Source organism: Arachis hypogaea, chromosome 20, assembly GCF_003086295.3.
Source record: "Arachis hypogaea cultivar Tifrunner chromosome 20, arahy.Tifrunner.gnm2.J5K5, whole genome shotgun sequence".
Lineage (NCBI taxonomy): Eukaryota > Viridiplantae > Streptophyta > Magnoliopsida > Fabales > Fabaceae > Arachis > Arachis hypogaea.
The window spans coordinates 102,226,919-102,243,384 of record NC_092055.1 but is presented as its reverse complement, the minus strand read 5'-3'; positions in this window follow the sequence as shown (position 1 = coordinate 102,243,384).

Genomic DNA, 16,466 nt, shown 5'->3' with positions numbered 1-16,466 from the left:
ACAAAATATATATTTTTATTAGTAATGAATTAACATATATATTTATACATAAATACATAATCAGTGATTTAGTGGCTAATTTTTTGTGTGTACATAACCTTTTTTATTTGATCTTATGTACATGCGAATCAAATACTATCCCCAAAATCTAAATCAAATACAAATTGGATATCCATACTAGATGGATCTCATTATTTTGGTAAACCACAAAAAATGTATCTGAATTATTTTCACACTAACAAAAATATCCTCAAATTATCTAAAAATACGAAAAAATGTCCTCATTTTTTTGTTAACGTAGAGCATCTCATCTCATGAATATGCATTTTTTGCATGCACTAAAATTATTTGAGGGCATCTTTATGATAATAAAATTCGGGGGCATTTTTATCCGTGACAAAATAATTCGAATACATTTTTAGTAGTTTATCTTTTTTATAGTGTTATATTCATGACAAGAATTAACTATTAATTCTGTGCCTAAAATATTTGATAAAAGACCCTAAAATATGTTACCGACAAAAAAGTTCTAGAATAATTTTAAAAGTTAACAAGCATGCTCATTGTAACACCCTATTTTTCCATAAAGTTCTCCACACTTAAACAACATACAATTTCTATCTTAAGCTAACCAAGGATTCAACTTGAGATTTTTATTTTGTTTTTCTGCTTAAGGCTAGTAATGTGGTTTATAGAACAAGAGGGGATTAAAAAGCTCAAGAGGGCTAACAAGAGTGATGTAAAAGGTAGGCTAATTTGGGATAAGTGAGAAAAAATTCAAATGATGGCCTCAATCATCTCTTAGTATGTATATATACTTTATAATTGGACATATAGATTAAAACAAAGTAAAGAACACCAGAATGAAAAAGAAGGGCAAAACACATAGGAATAAAAATTATGGTTTGAATGTAACCATACAATTAAGCTCAAAACTCACAGGCTGTGTGTTCTCTAGCTCAAAAATCATATATCAGTTATACATGTCATGCAAGTAGAAATTAAGAGTTTCCATTATTCTCAATGCAAATCTTAGGGTGCCTTTAAAGTTTTAGTGTTGTTCCTTGATGAAATGTTATTAACTAACTAACATGTAATGATATATATACAAGGGGTGTGGATTGTTTTGATTATGTTAAGGTTTCTAGTTTACTTCCTTTTTATTTTTAATTTAAACCAAACTATCATATGCTAAAAGGGTAAACTATACTAATTAATCCATATATTCTATAACTAATAAGTTTAGAATTGCAACTAAACTAACTGGAAAAGGTATAAACTAAAGTGCAAAATGCGGAAATAGAGTAAAAATATAGCAAAAGAATAGTGTGCAAGTACTGAAAAATGAAAATAAAGATAAAAATACAGAAAAATAAATAAAATAAGATAAAAAGAGTCTGTAGTGGTTCACCAAAAAGATATGCCAGGGATGGCTACCTCCCCAAACTTAAAATAAAGCATCGTCCTCGATGCTCACTCAAGCTGAGTGTGAAGGAGTGTCATCACCGGAAGGATGGGCTGCTTGAGTCTCTGTGGTGGCCTGAGGGTCTGCGGACTGGATAAGGGTAGGAGGATCTGTCTGCTGCAGTAGAGGCTCTGACTGGATAGGAATTTCTGCATCTGCGGCCTGTATCTGGTGTGGCTCCTCCTGCTGTGGCGCAGCCTGCTCTGAGCCTGCCTGCTCGGCCTCTTTCTGTGGATGGGTCTCCTCCTCATGCGCCTCTGCCTCCTCCTCAGATGGCTCTGATGGTGTGTCAGACTCGGAGGGAAAGTCACTGCCAGATCGGATCATCATCTTGAGGTGCTCATAGCGTCGCTTGTTGTGACGCTCAGATCTCTCATATGGCCGCTTGTTGCGGCGCTCCATCTGGTCCAGCTACTGGAATAAGCGGTGTACGAGGTGGTAAACGAGATCTGAGGCAGGTGAAGGTACAGTGGGTGGATCTGGTGCAGTAGTGGAAGAAGAAGGGGCAGCTGAAGGTGTGGCTGTCTCATCAGAAGCGGTCAGGAATGGAGGTGTATAGCCTAAAGCTCGAAACTTCCTGCTGTGAGGGATAATCTTCTTGCAATCCGCAGCAGGTGGCTTCTCATCAGTAAGCTCCCAAGGCACGTCAGCTCGACGGCCTAGCTGGGTGATCAGATATGGGAACGGGAGGCTGCCTCTGACATGGACCCTGGCCATAAAGTGCCGGATGAAGCGTGGCAGATACAGGTCCTTACCCTCCAGCACACACCAGAGAAGGGTGATCATAGTAGCAGGCAGCTCCGTCTCATGAGTGCTCGGCATAACAAAGTTGCTCAGGATCTGGTGCCAGAGCCGAGCCTCATTGACGTGGCGAAAATTGGCGAGTTAATAAATTGTTATAAGAGATACGTTGCAAGTACAGTTCTTAACCAACCGAAAATCTGCTTATCAATTTAGAAGTGGTTGTCACAAAATTAAAATTAAAATACTGGGAGTATGAATCCCAGGTCGTCTCCCAACGAGTTGCAGAAAGATGTGCTATTTTATTAATCAGATATTTTCTAAAAATGGTTTGAGTTGATAAACAGGAAATTAAATTAGAGAATTTATGTAATTTAAATAAAAACCTTGACCAAGAGTAGATTAGTTGGAAGCCCTATCCTTGATGGAGTTCTTCTCAAGATAAAAGTGATAATTAAAGGTTGCCTGCTCAGTTATCCTTTACCAGGTAAAAGAAAGTTAAGCAAGTCGGAAGTCAATTTCTATTCACAAGTCCTAATCCTCTCCATTGGGAAGGACTAGTGTCAGTGATTAGAGGGCGACCCAATGCGAAACCCAACTATAATTTTGCTCTTGAGCATCCAACTCAAGGTCTTCCTATCAATCAACTCCCAACCAAGTTATGAAACTACTCGCTCATTATGTTTGTAAAACCCATAAAATAAGAAAAGGAAATACTAAAAGACATTATAAATAATAATCAAAAGGATCAATTAAAAATAAAAATAGTTCTTGTATTAATAAATTCTAAAAATAATCCAATAATAATTCTGAGTAAATAAAGGGCATGGAAGAGTAAGTGACAAGTAAGGAAACAAACTAGAATGACGAAGTCTTGACGGAGGTAATAACTCTTCTCAATATCCCAGTCCAAAAAGCAATAAAATCAAAATCCTAAGAACTATGAATGTGTAGAGAGAAAACCTAGCGGAGGAGTAAAATCAGATCTAAAACTAAAATTATGTGGAATGAATGTTGTTCTCTGGTCTCTCCATGTTCCCTGGCTCTAATCTGTTTTTCTCGGCTGAAAACTGGGTCAAAACAGGGCCCAAAATCGCCCCCAGTAAATTCTGCAGATTCTGCAGATCGCGCTTGTCACGCGATCGCATCATCCAGGCATTCGCGTCATCCATCATTTTGCCTTGCCACGCGTGCGCGTCGTCCACGCCTTCGCGTCACTTGTGCAGTTTCAATCCGCGCGGTCGCATGAGCCATGTGTCCGCGTCACTGTAATTTCCTCTATGTCGCGCGGTCACGTGAGCTATGCGTCCGCGTCACTCTCGCTGGTCATCTCCTCAATTTCTTGTGTTCCTTCCATTTTTGCAAGCTTCCTTTCTAATCTCCAAGTCATTTATGCCCTATAAAGCCTGAAACACTTAACACACAAATCACGGCATCGAATGGAATAAAGGAGAATTAAAATACAAAATTAAAAGTCTCTAGGAAGTAAGTTTTCAACCATGAAGTATTTTTAGGAGGGAATTATAAATGCATGCTAATCATATGAATAAGTGGGTAAAGATTTGATAAAACCGCACAATTAAGCACAATATAAACCATAAAATAGTGGTTTATCAACCTCCCCACACTTAGTCATTAGCATGTCCTCATGCTTAGTTGAAGGAGATAAAATAAATGAGTAGGAACATGTAAAACTCATGCAATGCAATGCAACCTATATATGTGAATGCAACTATATGATTCTTGTCCACTTGGTCAAAAGTGATTAAGCTCTTCAAGACAATCACAAATCAAATTCCACTAATTCAATTCTTATACAATAAGAACATATAAAAATACAAGAAGGTAGCTCATGAAAGCAGGGAACACAGAACTTAAGCATTGAACCCTCACTGATGATGTATGTACGCTCTAATCTCTCTAGTGTATAGGGCAATCACTCTATCCTTCTCTAATCATGCTTTCTAATTTTTGTTCTTCACCTAACCAATCAACAACAATTAATATACCAATGCAAACATCATGAGGTCTTTTCAAGGTTGTAATGGGGCCAAGGTATGGGTAAGGATACATATATGGCTAAGTAAGCTTATAAATTGAATCTTTAATTAACCCAAGCTTTCACCTAACACACATATATATTCTTTATAGCTTAAATTTCACACCTAGCTACCCAAAATTTCCCTTTCACATTCCTTACTCATTCATCAACTTTATTTTGATTTTATCATATATGCATTGATCTTTGAATTCTTAACTTAGCATTGGGGTAATTTTGTCTCCTTATTAAATTATTGAATATTTTTGGATTTTTTTTTTATAAACATAGCTTATCAATGCACGTAGATTTTTAATTCTTATAGTTTTACATGAGTAGGTACCCAAATTCCCATTATATTATCATGACACATTTCCTTATTATCTTTTGTTCCCACAATTTTCCCATACTTAATTAACACATAATTCTATCTTAAGCTAACCAAAGATTCAATTGGGATATATAATTGTTTTTCCGCTTAAAGCTAGTAATGTGGTAAAATAAAGAACAAATGGGATTTAAAGGCTCAAAGTGGCTAACAAAGGTAATTGAAAGGGTAGGCTTATTTGGGATAAGTGAGCTAAACAAATAATGGCCTCAATCATATGCAAGCATATAAATATATTAAACATTGGACATATAGGATGAAACAAAATATAAATTACAATATTAGAGAAGTAAACACACAAGAATAAAATAATTATGATTAAATAATGTAACCATGTATAAAGGTTCAAATCTCACAGGTTGTGTGTTCTTTAGCTCAAAAACTATGTTCCAAATACAACTTCAAGCAGATTTAACATAAAAGTTTAGATTAAAATTAGTGAAATTTTGTTCTAAAAATAGGGTCTTAGAAGAAACTTATTGTCTTTTCAATCAAGTAGAACATGCATGCAACTAATCTATTATTATGCAATCTATCCTATTCTACAAAAGAAAAACTAACTAAATATCCTATTTTATTAGTGTTAGGGAAGAGAATTTTACCTCCGAAAGTCAGGTACTGACCGACCTCCCCACACTTAAGGCTTTGCACCATCCTCGGTGCCATCTGTCAGGAACAAAGGTGGGCTGGTAGCAGTATCTCCACAGTCGGGACCATCATGGCTCCCTGTGCTGGTAAAAAAAGTGGAGTCCGGGGTGTCTGAGTCTCTGTATTTTCCCTTAAGTATCTCCTTGAGGTATGTGAATCGGCGCTTGTTACGGCGCTCTCTTAGCTTTGCTTTATGTTCCTGCCGATCCAACCTTTCAAGTATCTGATGGAGCAGTTGATTGGTTGTAGGTGCTTGTGGTGTTGAAGGAGAAATGTCTTCAGCCGGTTCAGTAGGCTGGCTTGTAGTGGCTGTTGAAGGTCTGATATACTTCCCGTTAGGGACGTACTGATCATCCCGTGGAAGCATGGCTTTGGTGTCCCCAGCTCTGTAGGAGACTCCGGCTGCTGAGACAAGATCTGAGACCAAGGCAGAAAAAGGTAAGTTGCCCGCGATTTGTACGTGTCCCATAACATTCCGGATGTGTCTTGGTAGGTTCAGAGGTTGATCTGTAAGGATGCACCATAGTAGAACGGCCATGTCTACAGTAAAGGAAAACTCGTGAGTGCTCGGAAAGACGTAGTGGGACATAATCTGTGCCCATACGCGAGCCTCCAAGGTAAGTACGGAAGCCAATATTCCCTTAGGATGGGAATGATGGTATCCGTAGATCCATCTGCTGCCAGGTAGGGCGATAACTCTGAGAACAGCGTCCCAGTCAAATTGGTACATCTGGCGCTTGAGTGTGGCTTCCTGAAATGCATCCAGTCCTTCTGGAGTAGGTGGAAGATCTAAAGCTCGTTGAATGACCTCTTCTGTAATGGGGACTTGCTTCTGACGGACATAGACAGACTGCAGGGTTGGCAGGTGGAAATTGGAGTAGAACTCGACTACCCAAGAAAGATTAACCTGCCGTGGCTGTCTCCGTAGGAAACCCCATTGTCTTCGTTCAATTTGCGGCTCAACAAACTCAGCAATACGGGTCGGGAGGATAAGAAGGTATTCGTTGTTGTAACTCCTTTCTGCCAAGATGGGGAACATCTGCTCACAGAAGCGATTAAGAAACCGCGCAATGTCTTTTGCTGGGAAGGCTTTCTCCTTTTTATCAACCTTTATAATCCTCTTGATTCTTTTTGTTGAGGGCTTAACTGCAGTTGAAGATGGCTCTGCCACTAATGCTCTCTTTGTTCCTCTTCTTGCTGGTGGTTTGGGAGTAGCTTTCTCCTTGCCTTTCTTGGTGGCCATCCTAAAAGGGAAAAAAGAGAAAGTATGTCAAAATGTCATGGGATAGAGCAAGGAAGAGGGTGGGAAGGTGGTAATCAATGCACATTAAAAGATGAATGAAGTTAACACATGGTCATGACTACATGTGAAAAATCATAAATGGAAATATAGGAAGTGCATATGATGACAGTTAAATGCAAGGTGTTTATTGGCATGCAGGCAAAGGCATGAGTAGCATAGAACAAGCACTCAATGTCTAAGTTAGATTACCAAGTTTTTCATACTAACAATCTGTTTGTAATGATAATTATATTAAATTAATATGATATGAAAAAGGGTTTGGTGAAAAGCAAGCATTGAAGAGTAGTAGGATAAAAGACATCACAAACAGTGCATAATGCCATACGGGCGTTTTCACAAACACATAGCATGCATGGTAAATAAGCTTATGAAAATAATAAATTGAACATGCAAGCAACCCTTTAAAAATTAATATATAATTGCCAAATAATTTTGCAATAATCCACAAGCAAATAATAAGAAACAATGACCCAATTAAATTTCTAACACCAACTAAAAGAAAAATAAAGAAAAATAAAACATTGATACTGCAAGGAAAAAGAAAAGAAAAAGATAATATAGAAAAAGAAGAAGAATAGAAAAGTAAGGAGGGAAGAAGAAAAGAAAAACCTTGTTAATGGTGGTGAGAGAGAGAAAAAGTAGAGAGTGAGAAAGAAGGAAGAAGGAAGAAGGAAGAAATAAGGAGGGAAAAGAAAAAATAGGATTTGAGGAAGAGAAAGATAAGATATTTTGGCAGATTAGGTTAAGATGTGCGGCGCAAGCGACGCGGACGCGTGGGGTATGCGTTCGCGCGAAAGGCGCTTAGATGAGACGACACTGTCGCGTCGGTCACGCGGACGCGTGACTTGTTTTGTGCTACTGGCGCGAGGGCAGCCTCGCGCTCGCACAACTCTCTGTTAAAAATGCATTATTGCCAAATTCCAGGGTGACGCGGTCGCGTGGTCGACGCGATCGCGTGGGTGGCCAATTTTGGGAGATGACACGGACGCGTGGGGCACGCGTTCGCGTGGTAGGGACTGTGCTTCCAGCGCCAATCCAGCACCACTCTAGCACAATTTTTTTCCATGCACCATCTTTTATGTCGATTTTCAGGTCACGCATCCGCGTGGGTGACGCAGACGCGTGGAAGGCAATTCTCCCACATGACACGGATGCGTCAGTGACGCGGTCGCGTGGGACGATTTGTGCCAAAGGCACGCCTCCAGCCACACTCTCACATGACTTTCTATTCGATTTATTATTCTTTCGGAGCCACCTGCGATGCGGACGCGTCAGCGACTCTGTCGCGTCGCGTGCTCTCCCTCTCCCTTTTTTTTTAATATGCAAATGCAGATGCAAGCTAAATGTGCTAATAAAGAGAAGAGTTATTGAAAAAGAAAACTAAGAATAAAGAAAGGAACGATCATACCATGGTGGGTTGTCTCCCACCCAACACTTTGCTTTAACGTCCTTAAGTTGGATGCTCCACTAGCTGAGTCTTCTGCTGTGGGTAGATCCTCCAAGAGGAAGATCTCTAGCTCCCTGGGTTTTGCCTTCGCCCCATGATATAGCTTCAGGCGATGTCCATTAACTTTGATGAATTCAGAGCTTGAAGGATGACTCAGGTGGAAAACTCTGTATGGATCAACCTTCTCCACTCTATATGGACCTTCCCATCTTGATCTCAACTTGCCTGGCATGAGTCTCAGTCTAGAGTTGTAAACGAGGACAAAGTCCCCAGGTTGGAACTCTCTCCTCTTGATGTGCTTATCATGCACAGCCTTCATCTTTTCCTTGTACAGTCTTGAGTTCTCATAAGCTTCCAAGCGTAGGCTCTCTAATTCCTGCAGTTGCAACTTTCTCTCAGTTCTGGCCTTCTCAAATTCCATATTGCACTCCTTCACTGCCCAAAAGGCTTTGTGCTCTACCTCTACTGGGAGGTGACAGGCCTTTCCATAAACTAAGCGGAAGGGACACATCCCAATGGGTGTCTTGTATGCAATTCTGTATGCCCAGAGTGCATCTTGTAGCCTGGTGCTCCGGTCTCTTCTATTAGGTTTGACTATCTTCTGTAATATACTCTTTATCTCTCTATTAGACACCTCAGCTTGCCCATTAGTCTGGGAATGGTAGGTTGTTGCCCCTTTATGAACTATCCCATGCTTCCTCAGTAATCCTGTTAGTCTCCTGTTACAGAAATGGGTGTCTTGATCGCTCACGATTGCTCGTGGTGATCCAAAGCGACAAATAATGTGGTTTCTAACAAAGAAAACAACAGTGTTAGCATCATCAGTGCAGGTAGGAATTGCTTCCACCCATTTAGAAACGTAATCTACAGCTAACAATATATAAAAATAACCATTAGAATTTGGAAATGGACCCATGAAGTCAATCCCCCAAACATCAAAAATTTCACAGAAAAGCATAGTCTGTTGAGGCATCTCATCCCTCTTTGATATATTACCAAACCTTTGGCATGGGGAATAAGATTTACAAAATTCAGCAGCGACTTTAAAAAGGGTAGGCCACCAGAATCCACAGTCTAAAATTTTTCTAGCTGTTCTTTGAGGGCCAAAATGTCCTCCACTCTCAGATGAGTGATAGGCCTCTAAAATGGACTGGAATTCTGATTGAGGCACACATCGCCTAATTACCTGGTCAGCGCCACATCTCCATAAATATGGGCCATCCCATACATAATTTTTGGACTCGCTTTTCAGCTTATCTCTTTGATGCTTAGTAAAGTTTGGAGGAAAGGTGCGGATAACTAGATAATTAGCTACAGGTGCATACCAAGGGATTACTTCAGACACTACTTGTAAGTCATCAAATGGGAAATTATTATTTATAGGAGTGGCGGTATCCTTAATGTGCTCAAGGCGACTCAAGTGGTCTGCCACTAGATTCTGGTTACCACTCCTATCCATAATTTCTAAATCAAATTCTTGTAGTAGTAGTATCCAACGTGTAAGCCTTGGTTTGGACTCCTTTTTAGCTAATAAATACTTTAGAACTGCATGGTCTAAGTACACTACTACTTTAGTACCAAGTAAATAGGCTTGGAATTTATCCAGAGCAAAAACAATAGCAAGAAGCTCTTTCTCAGTAGTAGTGTAATTAGACTGAGCTGTGTCTAAAGTCTTAGACGCATAAGCAATTACAAAAAGAACCTTACCTTCACGCTGAGCCAGCGCTGCTCCTACTGCATGGTTGGAAGCATCGCACATGATTTCAAATGACTGGCTCCAGTCAGGTCCTCTCACAATTGGAGCTTGAGTCAGGGTAGTCTTCAGCTTATCAAACGCTTGTTTGCAATCCTCACTAAACTCGAACTCAATATCTTTCTGCAGTAATCTGGATAAGGGTAGTGCTACCTTACTGAAGTCCTTAATGAATCTCTGGTAAAAACCTGCATGGCCAAGGAACGAACGGACTTCCCTCACAGAGGAGGGGTAAGGCAAACTAGAAATAACATCCACCTTTGCTGGATCTACAGAAATGCCAGTATTAGACACAACATGTCCTAGTACAATCCCTTGTTTAACCATAAAGTGATATTTTTCAAAATTCAATACAAGGTTTGTACGGACACATCTATCTAAAACTCTAGATAAACTATCCAAGCAAAGGCTAAATGAGTCACCATAAACGCTAAAATCATTCGTAAAAACCTCCATACAGTCCTCAATAAGGTCAGAGAAAAGACTCATCATGCACCTTTGGAAGGTAGCTGGTGCATTGCACAAGCCAAAGGACATTCTCTTATAAGCATAAGTGCCAAAAGGACAGGTGAAAGTAGTCTTTTTCTGATCTTCAGGAGCTATATGAATTTGAAAATAACCAGTATAACCATCTAAAAAGCAATAATGGGATTTACCTGACAGGCGATCAAGCATCTGATCAATGAATGGCAAGGGTAATGATCCTTGCGAGTGGCTTGGTTAAGACGCCTATAGTCAATGCAAACTCTCCATGAATTCTGCACTCTAGTTGTCAAAAGCTCTCCTTGCTCATTTCTTACTGTTGTGATTCCAGACTTCTTGGGCACCACTTGTACTGGACTGACCCATTCGCTATCTGAGATGGGATAAATGATATCTGCTTCAAGTAGCCTGGTCACTTCTTTCTTGACAACTTCTAAGATGGTGGGATTCAGTCTTCTCTGAGATTGACGGACAGGCTTTTCTCCCTCTTCTAGGAATATTCTGTGCTCACAAACTTGAGGGCTGATGCCTACTATATCTGCTAGGCTCCATCCAATTGCTTTCTTGTGTTTCCTCAGCACATTGAGTAGCTGTTCTTCTTGTTGGGGAGTGAGTTCCCTTGCAATGATAATTGGAAATCTCTGCTTGTCCTCAAGGTAAGCATACTTGAGGTGTGGAAGGAGGGGTTTTAATTCCAATTTCTGCTCATGGTCAGGCTCTGGATTATCTGGGGCTGGTGATAATGGCAAAGTGCCCTCATTGTCCTCCAAGAGTGTCCCTACACGTGGACCTTGTCCTGTGAACTTCTCTTCTAACTCCTCCTGGTGAACTTCAGTCACGATTTCATCTATAATGTCACACTGGGAGATAGAAAGGTCATCCAGAGGGTGCTTCATAGCTCTACTTAAACTGAATTTCACTATTCTGCCATCTATTTCAAAAGAATAAGTTCCAGAAAATGCGTCCAGCTTGAATTTTGAAGTCTTCAGGAATGGTCTTCCAAGCAGGATTGATGATGGTCTTCCTGAGTCATTAGGGGGCATTTCCAGAATATAGAAGTCAATGGGAAATGTGAGTCCCTTAATGCTCATTAATACATCTTCAGCAACTCCAACCACTGTAATAATGCTTTTATCTGCTAACACAAAACGAGCTGCCGACCTTTTTAAGGGAGGGAGCCTCAAAGTATCATATATAGACAAAGGCATTATACTAACGCATGCTCCTAAATCACACATGCAGTCAGAAAATATCACACCACCAATAGTACAATTAACCATACATGGACCTAGATCACTACACTTTTTAGGTATACCTCCCATTAAAGCAGATATAGAACTACCTAAAGGAATAGTTTCTAATTCATTAATTTTGTCTTTATGTATACATAAATCTTTTAGAAACTTTACGTATTTATGTACCTACTGAATAACATCAAAAAAGGGAACAGTTACCTCAACCTTTTTGAATATCTCTACCATTTTGGGATCAAGTTCCATCTGCTTCCTGGGTTTCCTTGCAATTTGTGAAAATGGAATAGGGAGGGCGTTTTCTGCAGGGTCTGCCTCCTTGGGTGCTTCTTTCTGTGGTTGAGCCTCTACTTCTTCACCCATGTCTTGTATCGCCTCTTCCTCTTCAGCATCCTCTACTTCTACCACCTCTTCAGCTGAGGCGTGTTCTGATGGGATTGGCTACTCCTGATTCCTCTCTTGCAGTGTGGTTCCGAACCTTAGGGTGATGGCATTGATGCCACCCTTTGGATTGGGTAAGGGTTGAGAAGGAATTCCACTGGAGCTTGCATGTTGAGTGTTTGAAGTGTTGGGTGGTGCTAGCTGAGAGATGAGAGCTTGTATAGCGGATGCTAGGCCATTAAGTGAACTTTCCATGTTTCTTTGTCCTTGTGCAATGGATTGAAGAGCCTCGTCACTCGGAGAGGAATTAGATTGAGTGATATGCGAAACTTGTTGTTGGTTGTGCTGTGGTCCTTGGGACTGCCTCAGGTGAGGCGCTCTGTAAGGCTAATTCTGGTTCTGCTGCATGTTGTTGTTATTATTCTACTTCTGATATCCTTGATTGTCTCTGCCTCCTCTGTTATTGTTGTCACTCCAATTCTGGTTAGAATTATCTCTCCAACCTTGGTTAGAACTGTCCTGCCATCCATGGTTGTAACTGCCACCTTGATTGTACCCTTGGTTGGGGCGGTCATAGAAGTTGTGATTGGCTGCCACAGTGTTGTCTTCCTACTGGAGCTGCGGACATTCATCAGTATAATGGCTGTAATCAGCACAGATCCCACACACTCTCTGTGGGACTAACTGTTGGCTTTGCTGTGCTTGTTGTTGACTCAACTGCATCTGCTTCAGTAAGTTGGTCATTTCATATATACTCTGAGTCAGAGCAGTAATTTCTTTGCTAGAAGATAGCTCTGCAACAGCCTTTGACCGGCTTTGTTTCTGCCTGTGATTCCTTGTAGACTCAGCCAAGTCGCTGATCAATTGCCATGCCTCATCAGTGGTCTTGTACTTTTTCATAGACCCATTGCTAGCACTTTCCAATGTGGTCTTATCTTGGGGCCTCATGCCCTGTGTGACGTAGCCGAGCAACACTATCTTTTCAATCATATAGTGGCGACATGCTTCCAGAAGGTTGTTGAAGCGCTCCCAGTATTCATAGAGAGTCTCGGATTCGTCCTGAACAATCATGGAAATGTCCATCCTTAGTTTATCAGTAACTTCAGCTGGGAAGAATTTTTCCAAAAATTCTCTTCTAAGCGTATCCCAGTCAGAAACAGTTGCTGCGGGTTGAGTGTAGTACCACTCTCTCGCCTTTCCCTCAAGAGAGAATGGGAAATCTTTTAACAAAATAGAAGTTTCATCTGCACCGTCATGCCTGACAGTAGAACAGGCTGCTTGGAAATCCCTCAGGTGCTTGATAGGCTCTTGAGCAGGTAAGCCATGAAACTTAGGCATCAAGTTGAGTAGTGCAGTTTTTATTTCAAAGTCTGTAGCCACTGCTGGGTGATGCACTTGAAACGGTTGCATTGTGAAATCAGGGGCTCCAGCCTCCTGGATAGTAATTCTTCTAGGTGCTGCCATGTCACCTGCACGTAAATCAACCGAATCAGTAGAACGGGGGCTTGTTTCTCCCTCAAGTGACGTTTCAAATTCGCCCTCAGAGAGAACTAACCGATGCCGAGCTTGCCTTATACGTGAAATAGTTCTTTCAATCTCAGGATAAAATACTGGCAAGCTTGGATCAGGAAGTGAATGCGTATATTAACGAAAGAAACATGCAGCTCATAGTAACAAAAATAAAATAAAATACAAATAAATAAATTCCAATCAATAACTTAGCACTCTATTGCAACTCCCCGGCAACGGCGACAAAAATTGACGTGGCGAAAATTGGCGAGTTAAGAAATTATTATAAGAGATACGTTGCAAGTACAGTTCTTAACCAACCAAAAATCCGCTTATCAATTTAGAAGTGGTTGTCACAAAATTAAAATTAAAATACTGGGAGTATGAATCCTAGGTCGTCTCCCAACGAGTTGCAGAAAGATGTGCTATTTTATTAATCAGATATTTTCTAAAAATGGTTTGAGTTGATAAATAGGAAATTAAATCAGAGAATTTATGTAATTTAAATAAAAACCTTGACCGAGAGTAGATTAGTTGGAAGCCCTATCCTTGATGGAGTTCTTCTCAAGATAAAAGTGATAATTAAAGGTTGCCTACTCAGTTATCCTTTACCAGGTAAAGGAAAGTTAAGCAAGTCGGAAGTCAATTTCTATTCACAAGTCCTAATCCTCTCCATTGGAAAGGACTAGTGTTAGTGATTAGAGGGCGACCCAACGCGAAACCCAACTATAATTTTACTCTTGAGCATCCAACTCAAGGTCTTCCTGTCAATCAACTCCCAACCAAGTTATGGAACTACTCGCTCATTATGTTTGTAAAACCCATAAAATAAGAAAAGGAAATACTGAAAGACATGATAAATAATAATCAAAAGGATCAATTAAAAATAAAAATAGTTCTTGTATTAATAAATTCTAAAAATAATCCAATAATAATTCTGAGTAAATAAAGGGCATGGAAGAGTAAGTGACAAGTAAGGAAACAAACTGGAATGACGAAGTCTTGACGGAGGTAATAACTCTTCTCAATATCCCAGTCCAAAAAGCAATAAAATCAAAATCCTAAGAACTATGAATGTGTAGAGAGAAAACCTAGAGGAGGAGTAAAATCATATCTAAAACTAAAATTATGCGGAATGAATGTTGTTCTCTGGTCTCTCCATGTTACCTGGCTCTAATCTGCTTTTCTGGGTTGAAAACTGGGTCAAAACAAGGCCTAAAATCGCCCCCAGCGAATTCTGCAGATTCTGCAAATCGCGCATGTCACGCGATCGCATCATCCAGGTGTTCGCGTCATCCAGCATTTTGCCTTGCCACGCGTGTGCGGCGTCCACGCCTTCGCGTCACTTGTGCAGTTTCCAATCCGCGCGGTCGCATGAGCCATGCGTCCGCGTCACTGCAATTTCCTCTATGTCGCGCGGTCGCATGAGCCATGCGTCCGCGTCACTCTCGCCGGTCATCTCCTCAATTTCTTATGTTCCTTCCATTTTAGCAAGCTTCCTTTCTAATCTCCAAGTCATTTATGCCCTATAAAGCCTGAAACACTTAACACACATATCACGGCATCGAATGGAATAAAGGAGAATTAAAATACAAAATTAAAAGTCTCTAGGAAGCAAGTTTTTAACCATGAAGTATTTTTAGGAAGGAATTATAAATGCATGCTAATCATATGAATAAGTGGGTAAAGATTTGAAAAAATCGCACAATTAAGCACAATATAAACCATAAAATAGTGGTTTATCACTCATCATTCAGATACATAAGCTTGATTCCTTTAGGCATTGTGGTGTTCTTACCCATGACCTATGGGACAGTAGGGTCAAGGGCTATCCTTTCCTTGACAGCATCCCAGTCAAATCGCATAAAGCGCATGTCCTCTTCAGCCTTTTGGTAACCGTCAGGCTGATCTGACTTAGGCTGAAGCTGCAGAATATCCTCAATGGCCTCTTCAGTGACTAGTATCTATTTCCCTCTGAGGTGCACTGCATCCAGAGAAGTCCTGAAATAGTTGCAGTAAAACTCTCTTACCCAGGAAGCATTGACCTCTGTCAGGTTTCTCTCCAAGAAGAACCAGTCTCTCTGTTTGATCTGATCGGAGGTGTACTGCTGTAGTTCTTCTGGAATTTTCAGAGTTTGCTCCAGGTACAGGTTTCTGGAGGTGGCAAATACTGGATACTTCAGCTCACAGTATCTGTTTGCAAATTTTACCAGATCATTGGCAGCGAGGAGCTGGTCAGCCTTCTCCTGCGGGGTAAAGTGCTTTTCCCACCAAGAGTCATCATGCATAATGTCCAGGATAGACATAGAGGATTCACCTCTTTTCCGTTTGCCAGTTGTTGCCTTTCCTTTTCCTTTTCTTTGAGGGTCAGACATCCTGAAAAACAGAAATCTATGATATAATAAAAACAGGAAAACAAGAAGGCAAATAACAAGATAAGCACATAGTGGTAAAGAAATAGTAGAATTATGAAATGAGTTGAATAATTGTGCATTTTGGATTGTTTCGGAGTTAAAAAGCTGAGATGAGAAATTACAAACCAAAATATGTTATAAGTAAAATACCTGTTAATTAGGAAATACAATAATCATGCCATGAGTTAAAAAAGTTGAAAGAGTTAGTCAAAAAAAAGCAGATGGGGAAGTTATAAAGTTAAAAGTGGTTAAAATTCAAAAAGAGGTTAGAAAGCGAAAATCAGTGAGTTAGTAAAAAGAAAGTCAGAGTAGGTGGCATGATGATTGGTTTCTAAGTAACAAGAATTTCACAATTTTAAGCAACAGTCAACTCATATTCAAGCAAGGAAATCAGGTTGTTGATGATTCATATAGATATAAAAATAGCAAAAAATTAAAATCGAATCATCAAAAGTGCAATTTATTAACCAGGAAATCGAAAGGAATAAGAATGCGGGCCCGTGCATTCATGAAGTGGTTTCGGAAAAGCTAAGTAATGCCAAATTCAAATTGCCAAAAACAAAACATGAATGAAAATCAAAACAATTTACAGAAAATTGGGCAGCATTCCGGCTAAAATTGGATGTTCCCGGGTAATAAACAACAA